This window comes from Cherax quadricarinatus, chromosome 78 (genome assembly GCF_038502225.1).
Source record: "Cherax quadricarinatus isolate ZL_2023a chromosome 78, ASM3850222v1, whole genome shotgun sequence".
In the NCBI taxonomy this organism is placed as follows: Eukaryota; Metazoa; Arthropoda; class Malacostraca; order Decapoda; family Parastacidae; genus Cherax; species Cherax quadricarinatus.
In genome coordinates this window covers 15,987,697-16,000,196 of record NC_091369.1, presented here as the reverse complement: position 1 = coordinate 16,000,196, position 12,500 = coordinate 15,987,697, and the positions used below count along the sequence as shown (strand labels likewise).

Here is a 12,500-nt window from a genome sequence, read left to right as displayed (position 1 = left end):
TTCAGATAAGTCAGACTAAACAGGCAACAAGGATGGGTTGGCCTGTACGTCACAGAGTCACTCAATTGCTCAGAACTACTAAATACCTCAAATGATGTAGTTGAGGCTTTGGCAGTAAAGATCGAAAACCAAAATCTTGTCATTGTGGTTACATACAAACCTCCGGATGCAACTTCCCAGCAATTCCAGGAACGGCTTTTGAAAACTGACCACTGTCTGATAAAATTCTCAACTCCTGCCCCAAACATCTTGCTACTGGGGGATTTCAAAACGAGAAACCTAAAATAGAGGAAATTAACAAATGTTTAAACAGAGATCACTCCAGGAGGCAGCTCAGATGAAAATTCCACACACACACAAGCTATTAAACCTCTGCACCATATTCACCTTAAACCAGCAAATAATAGAACCTACATGACTAGAAAATACGCTGGGCCTCATCTTCATTGACAACGATGATCTGAAACGAAATATAACCGTATCCAAGGCAGTACACTCAGATCACAACATAACAGAGGTACAGACCTGTATCCGCGGGGTTTCTGACCAGCAAAATGTGATCAGTTATAAGGGTGTTTTCACAAAATTCAACTTCAATAACAAAAACATACAATGGGAACAAATCAACCATGTCCTAAATGAAGCAAGCTGGGAAGATATCCTAAACAACACGGATCCGAAACTGTCCCTAGAAAAAATTAACTCTGTGGCACTTGAGGTCTGCTCAAAGCATATTCCATTAAGAAAAAGAAAGACAAGATGCAAACTAGAGAGAGAGAGAGAGAGAGAGAGAGAGAGAGAGAGAGAGAGAGAGAGAGAGAGAGAGAGAGAGAGAGAGAGAGAGAGAGAGAGAGAGAGAGAGAGAGAAAGAGCAACGCTTCCTATACAGGCGAAGGTAATGAATCACAGAGCTGCTGATAGGGGACAGTATATCTGAAATACGATGGGAGGCACTGGTCATTGAAATAGCAAACATCGAACTTAAGCTTAAGTAACCTTACAAGAGACAAGAATCACAGGAAGAACTAAAAGCTATAAAGGAAAATGAAAGAAACCCAAAATACGTCTTCTCTTATGCCAAATATAAGTTGAAAACAGCTTCCAGTATTGGACCCCTGCTTAGACGAGATGGGAACTAGACAGATGACAGCAAAGAAATGAAATGAAAATTATATCTAATAACATACTCAGACCCAAAAATAAATTCACATATTTCAGTGGGATCAAAGAAACTTTTTGTTGTTTATTATCACACTGGCAGATTCCCACCAAGGCAGGGTGGCCCGAAAAAAGAAAAACTTTCACCATTATTCACTCCATCACTGTCTTGCCAGAAGGGTGCTTTACACTACAGTTTTTAAACTGCAACATTAACACCCCTCCTTCAGAGTGCAGGCACAGAGACATATGTATTAAACTACACAAGCACATTAAGCTTGAAGCCGCTCAGATGTTACTCTATAAAATAATCAGCATGGAAGGGCTGAAGCTGATTAAATACGACACTTGTGCAGGTGAGGTTAGGTAAGGTTTGTCAGGAAACAGGACAAGTGTTTCCTGACGCGGGTCTTAGTCAGATGATGACCCGCCTTTGGAGCTTTGGTCATCTGACCGAGCCCTTCCGCTGGCTTACCGGTCCACCCCTGTAAAAATTATGGTCATTTATAACCATGTATGCACTATAAATTCACTTGTGCATCATCGCATGAATAAGAGCATCACAGTTTTTCCAGATTCCTCACAAAAAAAAAATGGAACACAGACTAAAACCACTCATACTTTTTTCTCAGTAAGATTACCGAGCTTTAAAGAAAATAAATAAGTTTTATAAATAAGTTTAATAGTGGTATAAACCTTGGTAATAAATACCGACAAGTTGGTTTAGAAAGATACGTAAGCAAACACTATAACATATTTATTAGAAAACGTTTCGGTCCTGGGACCTTGATCACTTCTAAGTGATCAAGGTCCCAGGACCGAAACGTTTTCTAATAAATATGTTATAGTGTTTGCTTACGTGTCTTTCTAAACCAAGTTTAATAGTGTACGTAACACACCAGTTTTTAGCAATAGTCTTGGGAACATACTGATGCTATAGGCACATTAATAAACATTTAGTTAATTTAACACTGAATAAACAAATCAAGTCAAACACCGTTAATTATTTCTGATCAGGAGACATTCTTCAATTATTTAACAAAAACCAGTTTGATTAATAAAAATGACACAACATAACAAGAAGAATTTATTTTCATTGAGCTAGACATATCCCAGCTAAAAGTTCAAAGGTGAACGGAAGCTGCATTTTCCAGTTATTCCACAAAACCCAACAAAATCTGTACTAAAGCAGGCGAAACCCATGAAATATTCCACTGATTTCACATCAACCATTGATAATTTATTTTAATCAGAAAGAAAGTCCTTAACCTATATTGGACACAGGTAAAATGAAGAGACGTCCAGCTCTTGAAATCAAGAGCCCTCACCAGTATGAAGCCAGAATTACGGTAAAATGAAATTATTATAATCAGAGAGTAAAAGTGGCAAAATAGCGTCATCACACTCCACTGTATTTGCCAAGCATCATCTAAGTGGTATATCTTGAAGCTGATCAGAGGAACCTGTCTCCACCTATCACACGGTAAGAAAACTAGTGAATTGCCAGTTCTAAAGGACACCCACTTATGAAAACTGCCCCATGAATCTGGCCCAAGATACATTACACAAGCACTGAAAATTTGAAGCCGATCGAACAAGCGTGTTAGATAGGAGTGAATGGAGACGAATGATACTTGGGACCTGACGATCTGTTGGAGTGTGAGCAGGGTAATATTTAGTGAAGGGATTCAGGGAAACCGGTTATTTTCATATAGTCGGACTTGAGTCCTGGAAATGGGAAGTACAATGCCTGCACTTTAAAGGAGAGGTTTGGGATATTGGCAGTTTGGAGGGATATGTTGTGTATCTTTATACGTATATGCTTCTAAACTGTTATATTCTGAGTACCTCTGCAAAAGCAGTGATAATGTGTGAGTGTGGTGAAAGTGTTGAATGATGATGAAAGTATTTTCTTTTTGGGGATTTTCTTTCTTTTTTTTGGGTCACCCTGCCTCGGTGGGAGACGACCGACTTGTTGAAAAAAAAAAAAAAAAAAAAATATATATATATATATATATATATATATATATATATATATATATATATATATATATATATATATATATATATACATATTATTGTAACCACGGACGAGTGGTATTGATCAATAACAACACTGCGCTAGCCAAGGTTTCGAATCCATGTTGTACTGGCCTGCCTCATGGTAAGCGTCATGTGGTTCTCGCTTACCATGAGGCAGGCCAGTACAACATGGGTTCGAATCCTTGGCTAGCGCAGTGTTCTTAAATATATCTTTCAACACACCGGCCGTATCCCACCGAGGCGGGGTGGCCCAATAGGAAAAACGAAAGTTTCTCCTTTTACATTTAGTAATATATACAGCAAAAGAGGTTACCAGCCCCTTGCTCCCGGCATTTTAGTCGCCACTTACAACACGCATGGCTTACGGAGGAAGAATTCTGTTCCACTTCCCCATGGAGGTAAGAGGAAATAAACAGGAACAAGAACTAGAAGGAAAATAGAAGAAAACCCAGAGGAGTGTGTATATACATGCTTGTACATGTATGTGTAGTGTGACCTAAGTGTAAGTAGAAGTAGCAAGACGTACCTGAAATCTTGTATGTTCATGAGACAGAAAAAAGGACACCAGCAATCCTACCATCACGTAAAACAATTACAGGCCTTCGTTTTACACTCACTTGGCAGGGCGGTAGTACCTCCCTGGGTGGTTGCTGTCTACCAACCTACTACCTAAATATATATATATATATATATATATATATATATATATATATATATATATATATATATATATATATATATATATAATATATATATATATATATATATATATATATATATATATATATATATATATATATATATATATATATATATATATATATATATAGCCCATGGGAAGTGGAAAAGAATCTTTCCTCCGTAAGCCATGCGTATCGTATGAGGCGACTAAAATGCCGGGAGCAACGGGCTAGTAACCCCTTCTCCTGTATACAATTACTAAAAAAGAGAAGAAGAAAAACTTTATAAAACTGGGTTGCTTAAATGTGCGTGGATGTAGTGCGGATGACAAGAAACAGATGATTGCTGATGTTATGAATGAAAAGAAGTTGGATGTCCTGGCCCTAAGCGAAACAAAGCTGAAGGGGGTAGGAGAGTTTCAGTGGGGGGAAATAAATGGGATTAAATCTGGAGTATCTGAGAGAGTTAGAGCAAAGGAAGGGGTAGCAGTAATGTTAAATGATCAGTTATGGAAGGAGAAAAGAGAATATGAATGTGTAAATTCAAGAATTATGTGGATTAAAGTAAAGGTTGGATGCGAGAAGTGGGTCATAATAAGCGTGTATGCACCTGGAGAAGAGAGGAATGCAGAGGAGAGAGAGAGATTTTGGGAGATGTTAAGTGAATGTATAGGAGCCTTTGAACCAAGTGAGAGAGTAATTGTGGTAGGGGACTTGAATGCTAAAGTAGGAGAAACTTTTAGAGAGGGTGTGGTAGGTAAGTTTGGGGTGCCAGGTGTAAATGATAATGGGAGCCCTTTGATTGAACTTTGTATAGAAAGGGGTTTAGTTATAGGTAATACATATTTTAAGAAAAAGAGGATAAATAAGTATACACGATATGATGTAGGGCGAAATGACAGTAGTTTGTTGGATTATGTATTGGTAGATAAAAGACTGTTGAGTAGACTTCAGGATGTACATGTTTATAGAGGGGCCACAGATATATCAGATCACTTTCTAGTTGTAGCTACACTGAGAGTAAAAGGTAGATGGGATACAAGGAGAATAGAAGCATCAGGGAAGAGAGAGGTGAAGGTTTATAAACTAAAAGAGGAGGCAGTTAGGGTAAGATATAAACAGCTATTGGAGGATAGATGGGCTAATGAGAGCATAGGCAATGGGGTCGAAGAGGTATGGGGTAGGTTTAAAAATGTAGTGTTAGAGTGTTCAGCAGAAGTTTGTGGTTACAGGAAAGTGGGTGCAGGAGGGAAGAGGAGCGATTGGTGGAATGATGATGTAAAGAGAGTAGTAAGGGAGAAAAAGTTAGCATATGAGAAGTTTTTACAAAGTAGAAGTGATGCAAGGAGGGAAGAGTATATGGAGAAAAAGAGAGAAGTTAAGAGAGTGGTGAAGCAATGTAAAAAGAGAGCAAATGAGAGAGTGGGTGAGATGTTATCAACAAATTTTGTTGAAAATAAGAAAAAGTTTTGGAGTGAGATGAACAAGGAGGCTTTAGGAAAGGTAGGGGGTGTGTGGACCAGGTGTTTACAGTGAAACATATAAGTGAACAGTATTTAGATAAGGCTAAAGAGGTCTTTGTGGCATTTATGGATTTGGAAAAGGCGTATGACAGGGTGGATAGGGGGGCAATGTGGCAAATGTTGCAAGTGTATGGTGTAGGAGGTAGGTTACTGAAAGCAGTGAAGAGTTTTTACGAGGATAGTGAGGCTCAAGTTAGAGTATGTAGGAAAGAGGGAAATTTTTTCCCAGTAAAAGTAGGCCTTAGACAAGGATGTGTGATGTCACCGTGGTTGTTTAATATATTTATAGATGGGGTTGTAAGAGAAGTAAATGCGAGGGTCTTGGCAAGAGGCGTGGAGTTAAAAGATAAAGAATCACACACAAAGTGGGAGTTGTCACAGCTGCTCTTTGCTGATGACACTGTGCTCTTGGGAGATTCTGAAGAGAAGTTGCAGAGATTGGTGGATGAATTTGGTAGGGTGTGCAAAAGAAGAAAATTAAAGGTGAATACAGGAAAGAGTAAGGTTATGAGGATAACAAAAAGATTAGGTGATGAAAGATTGAATATCAGATTGGAGGGAGAGAGTATGGAGGAGGTGAACGTATTCAGATATTTGGGAGTGGACGTGTCAGCGGATGGGTCTATGAAAGATGAGGTGAATCATAGAATTGATGAGGGAAAAAGAGTGAGTGGTGCACTTAGGAGTCTGTGGAGACAAAGAACTTTGTCCTTGGAGGCAAAGAGGGGAATGTATGAGAGTATAGTTTTACCAACGCTCTTATATGGGTGTGAAGCGTGGGTGATGAATGTTGCAGCGAGGAGAAGGCTGGAGGCAGTGGAGATGTCATGTCTGAGGGCAATGTGTGGTGTGAATATAATGCAGAGAATTCGTAGTTTGGAAGTTAGGAGGAGGTGCGGGATTACCAAAACTGTTGTCCAGAGGGCTGAGGAAGGGTTGTTGAGGTGGTTCGGACATGTAGAGAGAATGGAGCGAAACAGAATGACTTCAAGAGTGTATCAGTCTGTAGTGGAAGGAAGGCGGGGTAGGGGTCGGCCTAGGAAGGGTTGGAGGGAGGGGGTAAAGGAGGTTTTGTGTGCGAGGGGCTTGGACTTCCAGCAGGCATGCGTGAGCGTGTTTGATAGGAGTGAATGGAGACAAATGGTTTTTAATACTTGACGTGCTGTTGGAGTGTGAGCAAAGTAACATTTATGAAGGGATTCAGGGAAACCGGCAGGCCGGACTTGAGTCCTGGAGATGGGAAGTACAGTGCCTGCACTCTGAAGGAGGGGGTGTTAATGTTGCAGTTTAAAAACTGTAGTGTAAAGCATCCTTCTGGCAAGACAGTGATGGAGTGAATGATGGTGAAAGTTTTTCTTTTTTCGGGCCACCCTGCCTTGGTGGGAATCGGCCGGTGTGATAATAAAATATATATATATATATATATATATATATATATATATATATATATATATATATATATATATATATATATATATATATATATATAAGCAGTTTTGACAATAATATGAATATTTCCTTTGGTTTATATAAATTAGATCCATTTATAATTAATAGAATTTGGGTAGAATTTAATAATACACTGGACAAATAAATAGCTTGGGGGTGAGTTTTGCAAAGGACCTATCCAAGTTGGCTCGCCGTGCGTCACGTGTTTAACCGTTGTGGGATCTGATAGTGAGGTGCTGGCCGACCCCTTATATAGCTTCCTTGGATGCTTCACTTTCATAGTTCCTTGATAATGTGAGTAGTCACGAAAGCGCTTGGAATTTCTCTATTCTTTCAGAGTGGTTGTTTTGCATATTTTGAAATCACCTGTTTACTGTGATCTTATTGCATATATATATATATATATATATAATATATATATATATATAATATATATATATATATATATATATATATATATATATATATATATATATATATATATATATATTCAACAAGTCGGCCGTTTCCCATCGAGGCAGGGTGACCCAAAAAAGAAAGAAAATCCCCAAAAAGAAAATACTTTCATCATCATTCAACACTTTCACCACACTCACACATTATCACTGTTTTTGCAGAGGTGCTCAGAATACAACAGTTTAGAAGCATATACGTATAAAGATACACAACATATCCCTCCAAACTGCCAATATCCCAAACCCCTCCTTTAAAGTGCAAGCATTGTACTTCCCATTTCCAGGACTCAAGTCCGACTATATGAAAATAACCGGTTTCCCTGACTCCCTTCACTAAATATTACCCTGCTCACACTCCAACAGATCGTCAGGTCCCAAGTACCATTCGTCTCCATTCACTCCTATCTAACACGCTCACACACGCTTGCTGGAAGTCCAAGCCCCTTGCCCACAAAACCTCCTTTACCCCCTCTCTCCAACCCTTTCGAGGACGACCCCTACCCCGCCTTCCTTCCCCTATAGATTTATATGCTTTTGATGTCATTCTACTTTGATCCATTCTCTCTAGATGACCAGACCACCTCAACAACCCCTCTTCTGCCCTCTGACTAATACTTTTATTAACTCCACACCTTTTCCTAATTTCCACACTCTGAATTTTCTGCATAATATTTACACCACACATTGCCCTTAAACAGGACATCTCCACTGCCTCCAACCGTCTCCTCGCTGCTGCATTTACCACCCAAGCTTCACACCCATATAAGAGTGTTGGTACTACTATACTTTCATACATTCCCTTCTTTGCCTCCATAGATAACGTTTTTTGACTCCACATATACCTCAACGCACCACTCACCTTTTTTCCCTCATCAATTCTATGATTAACCTCATCCTTCATAAATCCATCCGCCGACACGTCAACTCCCAAGTATCTGAAAACATTCACTTCTTCCATACTCCTCCTCCCCAATTTGATATCCAATTTTTCTTTATCTAAATCATTTGATACCCTCATCACCTTACTCTTTTCTATGTTCACTTTCAACTTTCTACCTTTACACACATTGCCAAACTCATCCGCTAACCTTTGCAACTTTTCTTTAGAATCTCCCATAAGCACAGTATCATCAGCAAAAAGTAACTGTGTCAATTCCCATTTTGAATTTGATTCCCCAAAATTTAATCCCACCCCTCTCCCGAACACCCTACCATTTACTTCTTTTACAACCCCATCTATAAATATATTAAACAACCATGGTGACATTACACATCCCTGTCTAAGACCTACTTTTACCGGGAAGTAGTCTCCCTCTCTTCTACACACCCTAACCTGAGCCTCACTATATATATATATATATATATATATATATATATATATATATATATATATATATATATATATATATATATATATATATATATATTCTTAGTACTAGAGATAATTCATGTAAAAATACATAATAAGAAAACAGTACTGCAGATGTTAATTAACTTGATAACGAGGAGAGAATAAACCACTTAACTTCAGTTAAAAATAGGAAGAAACTTAATTGAACTAGTTAATTTCCAGTCACATTTAAATTAACTCAGGCAAACTTATAATCAACTAAATAATTAGGCAATTTAGAAGAATATAGTGACAATATTGTGGCTCGAGCATTAAATAAATGAACGACAATTTAGACGATGTTTCGATCATTTCTGGATTATTATTATTATTATTATTATTATTATTATTATTATTATTATTATTATTATTATTATTATTATTATTATTATTATTATTTTTATTATTATTATGACGCTTCTAATTTTCCTAATATATTATGGTATAGTTGTATATTAAGACATATAATACCAATATTACGAAGCATGACAGTCTTCTGTTCCAACTGCAGTCAACAATAGTCAGGCTGACAGCGATAATCGGACTGAGGATCGAGTCTCCATCACTCCTGACACTAAGCCACCCACACGGGCTTTGCGCTTCGCATATTACCAACATTATTCATCCAAAAGCTTATTGTTAACCTTGAACAAACATGGGAAGGAGAGAGAATGACAACAATTACCTAGGAGTTTAATGCTAATTAATCTTCAGCAAACATGTGGATGAAAGATAGAGATTCGAGATCAGATAATTGTTGACCCTGAACTAACTGGAGAGAGAGAGAGAGAGAGAGAGAGAGAGAGAGAGAGAGAGAGAGAGAGAGAGAGAGAGAGAGAGAGAGAGAGAGAGAGAGAGAGATGTAGGTAACAGCTCTTAGCTTGTCCATAAAGTTAGGAATCCTTAACCTGTAAATAACTTGTCAATAAAACTAGGTAGCCTTAACCTTGTCAAACCCTGTGTAAAAAAAAGAGAGAGAGAGAGAGAGAGAGAGAGAGAGAGAGAGAGAGAGAGAGAGAGAGAGAGAGAGAGAGAGAGAGAGAGAGAGAGAGAGAGAGAGAGAGAGGGAGAGATAAGAGGGTGAGATAAAAATGGAGGTAAAGGCTTGTTGGAGAGGTCCGAGAGAGGGGTCGAGAAACTGATTATTTTCTAACATTTGCAAAATAAATACCAGATACTCTCAGATCTAGCAATCACCAACTTACAACTATATCAACCTAGGGGAAATGATTTTATTTTCCATCTGGCAAAACACAAATGATGATGATCTCTACACAGTATGAATGTTATACTGGAGCAGTGGTAAGAATGAATGGATGAGAGTTAGAGCCAGGGGATGAAGTGGATATCCTACGCGTGAGTTATGACTCCATAATGTTTTTGAGAAATTGTGTGGTAAATCTTGTAAGCTAGGCAACCAAAAAGCTAAATGCACTAAGGACCTGCTCGACCTTCAATATGTACCTGTTTACCTACAGTATGTACCACATTCTTGGATTACTTGCCCAAAAGAAACTTCTCCCCAGTGCCGTCAGATTTCTAGTGACAATACTTAAGAACTGTGCAAGGTTGGATGGATTTGCCATTTCAGCAGAGCCTTTGAAACAGGTGAGATGGTGATGACCTTACTGCTATTTTCGAGACATCGCTCTTGGTTTCCACTTCACGTACAGAGAGAATACAAATTCTGTTCCAGAAGACTGGCGGTAAAGAGCAAGTACACTCAGGCTGTACCTTCATCAGCGATTACTCATCCCCAGAATGATTCTTAGGCAAAAGGACACAAGTCCAACTAATGTGACATTTTATTGTGGCAACGTTTCGCTCTCCAGGAGCTTTATCAGGCTCCTGAAGAGCGAAACATTACCACAGTAAAATGTCACATTAGTTGCAATAGTGTCCTTTTACCTAACACATTGTCGGTAAATCTACCAACATTAACACAGAATGATTCTTGTCTGGAACATGTTCGCACCGAATGATAACATTAATGAAATAACGTCTGATGAAATCTCTGGCCAGCAGCTGGCTCCAACTTCATCCTCTTCCCTTTTCGTACGTTTTATAACAGTAAAAACTTAATGATGATAATGTTAATGAAGGCTATTAAAAATCGAGGTAGGTAACGGCGCTTAACGTGAAATAACGGTAGGATCTTAACCCTGTGAGAAGGCCTGGAGATATAAATGTGAGAGGAGAGAGAGACAGACATAAAAACAGATGGGCAGACAGAAAGACAGACAAACACACAGATAGACAGACGGACAGACAGACAGACAGACAGACAGACAGACAGACAGACAGACAGACAGACAGAAAGGAGAGTGTAAGAGACCAATATCCTTGACTAAAGTAAGCATCAGACTTAACGACACTTTGTCCTTGCAACTCCAAAGACATTATGCAAAGGAATTGGGGCGCCGAGGAAGGGCCTCGTAGACTGAGTAAGAATGGGGAGGAAGACGAGACATCTTGAGGACCTTGTCCGAGAAGTTAGAACAGGAGTGATAGCAGTTTGGAGAACGTTGTGATGAGTTCCGCAAGAACGGTTACTAAACTGTTTCCCTGGAGGAAAGTTCCTTGATGTTGGTGAGAAAGGGGCTCATGATCCGAGGAACTGAACGTGTCCTCCTCTGAATCGAACCTGATTTCCACATAGTCTCCAGGCGTTGTACGACCTTTTCGGTTTTAACGCTTTTCCCTAAATAAGAATAATAATATAATAACTACAACAACAATAATAATAAATAACTAAATAACGAAAGAAATAAAAAAAAATTGTCGCCCTGAACGGAGGCCGAGACCATATTATAAGACCATCCCTGGGACGGTCCCAAAACCATCCTTGGGACGGTCCCAAAATCATCCCTGGAACGGTCCCAAAATCATCCCTGGAACGGTCCCAAAATCATCCCTGAAACGGTCCCAAAACCATCCTTGGAACGGTCCCAAAATCATCCAAGGAATGGTCCCAAAAAATCCCTGGAACGGTCCCAAAAAATCCCTGGAACGGTCCCAAAACGATCCCTGGAACGGTCCCAAAACCATCCTTGAAACGGTCCCAAAATCATCCCTGGAACGGTCCCAAAATCATCCCTGGAACGGTCCCAAAATCATCCCTGAAACGGTCCCAAAATCATCCCTGAAACGGTCCCAAAACCATCCTTGGAACGGTCCCAAAATCATCCAAGGAACGGTCCCAAAAGATCCCTGGAACGGTCCCAAAAAATCCCTGGAACGGTCCCAAAACGATCCCTGGAACGGTCCCAAAACCATTCCTTGAACGGTCTCAAAAAATCACTGGAACGGTCCCAAAACCATCCCTGGGACGGTCCCAAAACCATCCCTGGAACGGTCCCAAAACCATCCCTGGAACGGTCCCAAAATCATCGATGGAATTGTCCCAAAAAAATCCCTGGAACGGTCCCAAAAAAATCCCTGGAACTGTCCTAAAACCATCCCTGGAACGGTACCAAAACCATCCCTGGAACGGTCTCAAAACGATCCCTGGAACGGTCCCAAAACCATTCTTGGACGGTCCCAAAACCATCCCTGGATCGGTCCCAAAACCATCCTTGGGACGGTCCCAAAACCATCCCTGGAATGGTCCCAAAACCATCCTTGGGACGGTCCCAAAACCATCCCTGGAATGGTGCTAGGGAAGATTACGTGTCCACAACCTAAGACCAGCCCTAGACAACCTGTACTACAAAACTTTCACTGTTTGTGTCAAAACAAATCCTTCAAATATCAGGATATGACACGGGGGGGCGCTAGATATGAGCCATCCTTCCTTTCCTTA

General features: G+C 39.6%; 1 protein-coding gene across 2 annotated transcripts in view; it reads right to left on the bottom strand.

Annotated features, from left to right (window-relative positions):
- Positions 1 to 12,500, bottom strand: part of LOC128701633 (nephrin) — a 625,789-nt gene that overhangs the window by 114,663 nt on the left and 498,626 nt on the right. The gene's annotated exons all lie outside the window — the stretch shown is intronic.